The 8384-nt window shown below is 35.2% G+C and overlaps 1 long non-coding RNA gene across 1 annotated transcript in view; it reads left to right on the top strand.

The window, feature by feature from the left end:
- Positions 1-5776, top strand: part of LOC132530241 (uncharacterized) — a 47779-nt gene extending 42003 nt beyond the window's left edge. The window contains exon 3 of the long non-coding RNA XR_009543742.1: positions 5758-5776. This is a non-coding gene — a long non-coding RNA (uncharacterized LOC132530241). The remainder of the gene's footprint in view (positions 1-5757) is intronic.
- The last annotated feature ends 2608 nt before the right edge of the window (positions 5777-8384 follow it).

Here is an 8384-nt window from a genome sequence, read left to right on the forward strand (position 1 = left end):
ATAGTAATACAGGCTGAATTCCTAATTGTCTCTTGTGAGGAAGAATGAATAATGAGATCAATCACCAAAATAGGAAGTACAAGAAAAAGAGCAAGCTTGGGTAAAAAAGTATTGAGTTCTGTTTCAATCACATTAAACTTTAAGTACTTTGACTTATGCAAGTGGAAAGACTCAATAGGTAATTTAAAAGTTGTTGCAGAAGATGAGGTTTGGAAATATTTTATAAATCAGATGTAAATAGCCATGTATATGGATGAGTTAAAATGGAGTGAGTACGTATTATAGAATGAAAGAAGTTAAGAACATGACCCTAGGAAAGAAAATAATAAAATATAGTCATAGAGATAAGAGAACCTTGAATCTTGGAAACCAAGGGGAATAGAGAATGGATCAAGGAGGGCATAATCAATACTATTAAAAACAGTAGAATTTTTTTTTAAGATAGACAAGTAACCATCATTGTATTTGCAATAAAGACATTTCTGGCTCTCTTGATGAACGCTGTTTTAGTGAAGAGATTTTTTTTTTCGCTAGATTCAGGACTACAGGTGGGATGAGGTAAATGGAGACTTTGAGGGTAGACCAATAGTTCAATAAATATGGCAGTAAAATGACAGACATGGATGGTAGTGGCTTGAGGGTACAGGATAGAAAGATTTTGGTTTAGAATTTTTGCTTTTTTGCTAGTTAATGTGGGAGATTGGTATATTTTTTTGCTGCCTGGGAAGATCCAGTGGGAAAAAATATGGCTGAACATATGGGAAAGAAAGGGTGTAGCTGAGAGTGAGGTCTCTGATGAGGCAGGAGAGAATGAACTCTAAAGTGAGAGATTAGAGAGAGGAGTTAACAATGGAAAACAGGGATAGAGTTGGGGTTAACTGAGTGAGCTGGGCCTGGGTATGGTGGTGGGGAGGGTGCTGTGATGAGATGGACATGATAAAGATGTGGGAAATGGAGAGGTATACCAACACAGGTAACTAAAGATACTTCTGGGCCAATGAATACATTTAATGAATGAATGAATGAAAGAAGGCATGAAGTGCTATTTGAACTGGAAATTTGGGGACAACCAGTGTCCTGCAAGTGAATGAAGAACATTTTAGGCAAATATAGGAGTGTATGCAAAGATGCAGAAGAGTAACAGACTTTCCCTATTTCTACCCAGTGGTGCGAGGTACAAAGATTTGAGTGTGCTTTAGGGTAATGATGGAAAATAAGACTGAAGTAAGTTTTTAGAGATAGATTGTTTTGCATTCAGAATGAGATAGGACGTATTTTCACCTGTTCTAAAGAATCTTTATGCAGAGGAGGAACTGTGTCAGATTTCTTTTTAGCAACATAATACTAGCAGCTAGGCAAAACTGATTAGTTGGGATGGAGAAAAAGGTTAGATTCCCAAGACATTTTTGAGATAGAATCTACATTTGATAACAGAACAAATGTGAGTCATAAAGAAAGGGATCAGTAGAGCATGACTATAACAGAAGAAAGAGAGCATTTTGAAGGTATGTATTAAACCAAGACTCCCTCTAAACCCATCTGGATTGTCTGTTCAAGTAAAAATATGCTTATTTTAATCAACTCATAAGGTAATACTAGTGTATATACCACATATTTAAGCACTGGAGATATGAATAAAGCTCAATTCCTCCTCCCTAACATCTTCATAGCCTTCTAGGAAAAACAGTGAATAAGTAAGAATGAAATGATGCAGTATTAGAAATATGCATATTGTGGTGTGAGAACAAGGAAAGAGAGCCTGACTGCTCTGTGCATGAGGAATGGTTTCACAAAGATGAATTTGAAGGATGGCTTGGAGGATAAACTGTCGTTTTTATAAGCAGATGAAGGGAAGGTATGCTAAGAAGAGTAGCAGGGAGAGTAGATATCTCATTAGAACAGAAAAATCTCTTCAAAGGAAAGAGAGAGTTAGCAAGCTTTCAGAGGGTTTATTTATGGAGGAATATCAGGGTGTGAATATGAATGGGCAAAAATGTATAGACACAAAAAGTCTTGAAAGCCATTCCATTGTCTTTTTCCCTATGGTGATTAAAATGATGATATTGATGATGGTGATGATAATAGGGCTACAATTAATATTTATCATATACTTACCATGTGCCAACAGTTGTGTTACTATAGATTTATAGAAATTAGTTCATTTCTTTCTCCCAGTCAGCCTATAAGTCCAATATTAATACCATTTTGCATATTAGGAAAATAAGGATCAGAGAGATTAATTGAATTGCCCAAATCCCCCAACTAATAAGTGGAGAAGCCAGCATTCAAAGCCAAGTTGTCTACCTCTGTAACGTTAACCATGCAATCAGACTGTCCCTGACAGAGATGGGGCTGCTGTAGTGTTCCAGGCAGCCAAATAAGTATGGTTAAGGCAGTGGGGATAAAGGACAGATTTGAGACCAAAATTGGTAGAACCTGTCGATAGACTGGGGTTATTGGGATTGGGTCACAAAGGGAAATAAGGATGATATATAGGTTCCAAAGAAGGAAAAAAATAGATATGGTTTAGTAGGAGCAGATGAAGAATTTGGGACATATTTTCTGTGAGAGGTCTATAAGATACCCAAGCAAAACTCAATAGTTCATCATTATACTTACAGGGTGAATTTCTATAGATGTAAGAGAATGGATAGGGCTTTACATGGAGATTCAGTCTTCAGCAAAGTAGAACAGATATTTAAAGATATGAGTGAGGGCATAATCTTATATGCACAGGTGAAGAATTAAAAAAAAGAGCTAAATACAGACCATTTGGGGGATAGCTGACAAAATGATGTGTGAATTAGACTTGCAAGAGAAAACAAGCATTAGAAAGAAAATCAAAGGAGAGACACGTTACAGAAACAGAACAGGAGGAGGAAAAGATTGACTGATTGTGAGGTCTAAGGTTCTAGGATTCCTGAATAGTATCCTGTAGAATTGACAATGATGGTATCGCCAACTAAGAAATCTCCTGAAACGTACTAGCTGGAGATACTTGTGGTCCTGAGCTACTGAAATGTCTTCCATGAACAGCTCAGTGCTGTTGGTGCAGAAAAGGCTGAGGGATGCACAAAGATGACAGTTATGTGGCCAAGATACCAAGGGACTCTTAGACAATGTTCCCTTCTGGCCTTGCCCCCAGATGGAGCTGTGTGCTCATCAGAAGAGCCATAAAATAGTGAGGAATGGGGTGGGGAAAAATTTTTTTCTTTAAATAAGACCATTCAGAAATTTGCCATGGCAGCATTTTTCTTTAGAGGTAAAGTGTCTGTTCTCTATCATAACTTGACAAGTATTAAGTTAGTGAAATCCTACTCTGTGCCTTCTGCTGGGAAACACCTTCCAGTGCTCAATATAAGAAGATTCTCAGAAAGGTATTTATAACCTGCTCAATAATTTCCTGGATTTAAACTACTTCGAAAAAAAATAGAATCTCCCATCTAATATGTAATCAATGTAAGATATATGACTTCCTGAGAATTCTACTGTTTTGAAAAGCCATTCTTTCAAATGCAATAGAAGATAGAAAGTACAATTATAAAATGACATTGGTTGCTACAAAGCAAACAAGAATTCAGTCTTCTTTGTTCAAGTTCACATATATCATTCAATTAGGTGTTCAGATTAAGGAGAGTATACCAATACACACAAGCTTGATATTTGCAGGCCCACACATGTATATTAAAAGAACTGCAGAATTCAAAAAAAACATGAAGTGTATATATAAATTTTTCAGAGCTATTAATGTTTCATGTGAAATTTTGATCTTTAGCTATTTCTTTTATAATTGGTACTATTAGATCTCATATTTATGTCTTTCATTCCCTTTTCTCACTTTGAAATGGGTGATATATCTACATGAAAATGACATCTTTGTTCCTTAGAAAATCATCTGTGACTTATTGTCTGCCCAGAATTACAATAATCCTATATTTGTGACATCTTAATCACCTCCACAGCAACCAATTGTGAGGGTAGAAGCAGAGGATTAAAACTTCAAGTGGGAAATAAAAAGGTGGAATTGATGAGCTCTTAAAAATCAGGGTTTTTTTTTCAAAATAAATATCCTGAGGAAAAAGAAAATATTTTCAAACAAGGACTATAAAAAATATAGAGAAAACACAGCAGAACTGTTTATCAAAGTTTCCCTTGGTATGTCAGCAGGTCCTTTAGAACTGACAGTGCTGATCTAAACGTTTTGATAATAATAGAAGTGTTAACAGTGACAGGAACAAATAATATTAAACACTGTCGACTATAACATTTCATTTTCACTGGCCTGATGTCACTGCTGCAAAGAAGAAGGAAATGAGAAGAAAGAGACTTAGCTATTGAGTCGTTGGAAATAAGCCTCTAGTAACAATATTGGCAAAGGTCATGTGGACGTTAAAAAGGAAAAAAAGAAAGGAAAGAAAAGAAGGAAAGAAAAGGGTGAAGGAAAGGAGGGAAGAAGGAATGAAGGAAGGAAAGGAGAAAAAAAGGAACCCAGTCATGATCCCTGACTGTAATAGTAACTGTAAATTTTTTTATGGGATATATAGAAACAAATGTGTAGTAGAGAAAAGAATTATGTTTTAATATTATTTAAAAAGACAATCTTTGGGCTTCCCTGGTGGTGCAGTGGTTGAGAGTCCGCCTGCCGATGCAGGAGACATGGGTTCGTGCCCCGGTCCGGGAAGATCCCACATGCCGCAGAGCGGCTAGTCCCGTGAGCCATTGCTCTGCTGAGCCTGCGCGTCCGGAGCCTGTGCTCCGCAACGGGAGAGGCCACAACAGAGAGGCCCGCCACCGAAGAAAAAAAAAAGGAAAATCTTCTTACAAATGCATAGGAACTAGATGTTGATCTTTTAATGTCAGCCCCATCTCCATCTCATTACCATGAACAACAACAACAAAAAAAAAACCCAGTCTATTTACTGAAGAGAAATATGAGGACTTGGAACTGGATTTCTCAGCCTTATCCTAGGGGAGCATACGTCATTCACATAAACTTAGCATAATTGATTGTTCAAGAACAATACATTTGCTCATTAAATATTTAAGTCAATTGTGATATTACATTCCACTGTAATATCCATTATGAAAGTGTATATTGTTACAAAGCCCATAAATAGTTAAATTGTAATATTTGTCTGATGTCATTATGGTATTCCACAATTAAAGTAGAATATAAAAACATATGTAGTATCAAGAATCAAAGATATGCTCCCAAATATATGGATGTAAGATTTTCACTAATTTTTCAATGGGATAATCAAATAAATGATGCTTTGTGCCACTTTCAATATGTAAACTTTCAAGATATAGATTTAACAGTGAAATATTTTATGTATATTAACTTTATTAATTTAGGTACATGCACCTATTTGTACTCTAGTAATTCATACATACATTTACCACCCTTCAAATTTCAAACATTTTGTTTTCTTAATTTACAAAGTCACCATCATCGCACACATCTATTGAGACATCTAGCATATTATTCATATTATTTAAGATAAAATACTTTTTGAATTCAAGTATGATGTTCTCCTAGAAATTTTATCCTAAACCACAAGTACATGATTATAAGCATTAAACAATTATTAAAATATTTGCCCTGTAGGTTTATTTTTATGATCTCATTATAATTATTTAGTTCCATTTTTATGATATTGAACACTGACTGGATATTTATTAAATTTCTAACCTTTCTCTCTCTCACTTTCTCTCTCTCTCTCTCTCTTATGTTTTTATTTTTTTGATTTTGTCAAGTCTTCTGTAGGTTCATATACAGCTACCTTTGAATTAACTTCTGCCTGGTATGTCTTCCATAAATATTAAATTATTCTTAAAGTTAAGATAGTTTTAAAATTTGAGATTAGAATCTCAGATTAAGGGCAAATATTATTTTCTGAAACAAGTCTTTGCAAAAGACAATTTCTGGCATATATATTTAGAAAAATTGAGAGTCATATAAATGGAAAAATATGAATAGAAGAATAATAAAACCATGGACAAGCTTTGCACACATAATTATGGCTCTATGCATTAATATGTCACATGGGGCAAGTCTTAGTTTCAGCTCTAAATTTTGAATCAAAAAAAAATGCAGAGAGAAACACAGTCCTAGATCCATAATTCCTGAAATATAAAAATGAACAGTGGTTTGAGAAAAGCACTTTTGAATTTTCATAGAGGATACAAATTCTTTGATGATTTTCTGCTATCGGGTGTACATATCTTAGAATATAGAGGCTTCATTTTAACTTTCCTTTGTATTCCAATATATCATTCCCTTTCATTGTATATATATCAGTTGAGCTCCTGCCACATTCTTAACAGTGATATAAGCTCTGAACTCTAGTGAGGGTGCATTTTCTGAGATTCAGAGCTCCAGCTTTGGGGTCATGAGGACAGGAGCACGTCACTTAACCTCAGGGAGGTAGAATGATTTCATTCTCTGCCTCCTCTCTTCTTAACTAAGCCCTTCTGTGCCTGGCAGGAGTGGTGGGTCAGATGTTGTTTCCAGAATATTTTTTTCCTTTACCTTTAAGAGTCTCTCTGAAGTTATCCACTAGCACAGAATGTGCTTTTAAGGAAAATGGCTAAGCATTACACCCTCCTCAGTTGACAACATGATGAAATTGAATTTGGTTCTGATAGAGTCTGATACTGTCTAAATTTGTTTGAACCAGGGGGTCCAGTACAAATAATACCCCAGTGTTTACTAACTCTCTCAATCTCCAACCTCCTCCAGAAATTCCAGGCTCTTCACAATTATGCCTTGTATGGATGTAGCTCTCTGCACTCAACCCCAGAGCCCTGACCCTGTCAAGGCTTATTAGAGGTCATGTACCAGATGCTCTCATCAAATGGCTGAAACGTGATAGTGAATTGAGTCTCACACCACGTAGCATGTTGTTCCTCTAAACCCACAACCTCACTTGCAAGCCCTTCAACTTTTATGGCAGCCTTTGTTTTTTTCTATTTAAATGACCATGGCACCTCTGCACCTTTTTTCTTTGACATTAAAAAAATGATTCCTCTGAAGAAAATTGATAGGAAGAATATGTCACAAAAGTCAGGATATTTTCATGGATTTCTCCATCCATGTGCTGTGAAGGTGGAGATCTATCTCTTTATTGCTCCAGCAAGATCAGCGAGGCTGGAGCTAGACTCTAGATGATGCTGTAACCTATCATTATTAACAGGAGAGTATAGCTTAGCCAAAGGATGGAAGAAGTGATTTTTGCACTCTAAAGAAAGATTAAGCTATAGTCAGGCAAAGATGTTGAAGCTTTGATGAGATGGGGGAGTAGAGTGGGAGGAGGAGCAGAGGAATTAAATATTTCAGGGTATCTTTCCCACAAAGTGCTAACTATTTTTCCAAAGAGAAAATGTGCACTGGAGAAACTTTGCAGATAACATTCTTAACCAAGAGATTGATGCTAACAGCAGCAAAAATAGAACAAAGAAATTGATAGGATTCACTGGAAAGGATAAAATAATAGAGGCAAATTGAGAGGCATTCCACAAAATAAGTAGACTGTACTCTTTAAACTGCCAAGATCATAAAAGACAAAGACTGAGGAACTGTTTCAGATTAAAGAAGACTAAAGAACAGGAAAGAAAATGCAGCACAGGCATGGGCTGGTCTCTGGGTGATAAAATTTGATTTAAATTTTTGGATTACATAATAATATTGTACCTGTGTACATTTACTGATAGTGATAATTGTGTTGTAGAGATATATAAAGTTTTTGTTTTTAGGAAATGCATACTGAAGTATCTAGGGATACAAGGACCTCAGATCTGCAGCATATTCTCAAATAGTCCTGAAAAGTAGTAACATTTATATGAGAGTGAGGAAGAAAATTAAACCTTGTAAAATGTTAATGTTTGAGGAATGTGGGTATGTGATATTTTTCAAAAGTTAAAAAAATATTAGTCAGAAATACAATTGATTATATTAGAAATGTTGGTTTGAACTACTCAAAGGGAATATTTTGAGGCTATAACTTACTATTTCGTATTTCTATTGACTTCCCTGATATCTTTTTTATATGAATATAATATTTTTAAATTGTGCATGTTCCATATTATTTTGGAAAAAGTAAGTTGATATAAACATCTGCACTCCCCCCAAAAAGTTCCAAGAAAAGTTAAGAAATTTAAATCTGTAGCACATCTAGAGGTTGTTCTTCTCTCTGACCATGTCCACCTCCAACAAAATTATCCTTCAAAATTGAAAGAGATATAAAGCCTTTCTCAAACAAAAACTGAGATAATCTATTACCAGTAGACCTACCATATGAGACATATTAGAAGACATTCTCCAAGCAGAAGAAAAATAATATAGATAATAAACTTATACCTACATAAAAAAGAAAAATAAATGA

The sequence above is a fragment of the Lagenorhynchus albirostris genome, chromosome 12 (genome assembly GCF_949774975.1).
Source record: "Lagenorhynchus albirostris chromosome 12, mLagAlb1.1, whole genome shotgun sequence".
Classification (NCBI taxonomy): Eukaryota; Metazoa; Chordata; class Mammalia; order Artiodactyla; family Delphinidae; genus Lagenorhynchus; species Lagenorhynchus albirostris.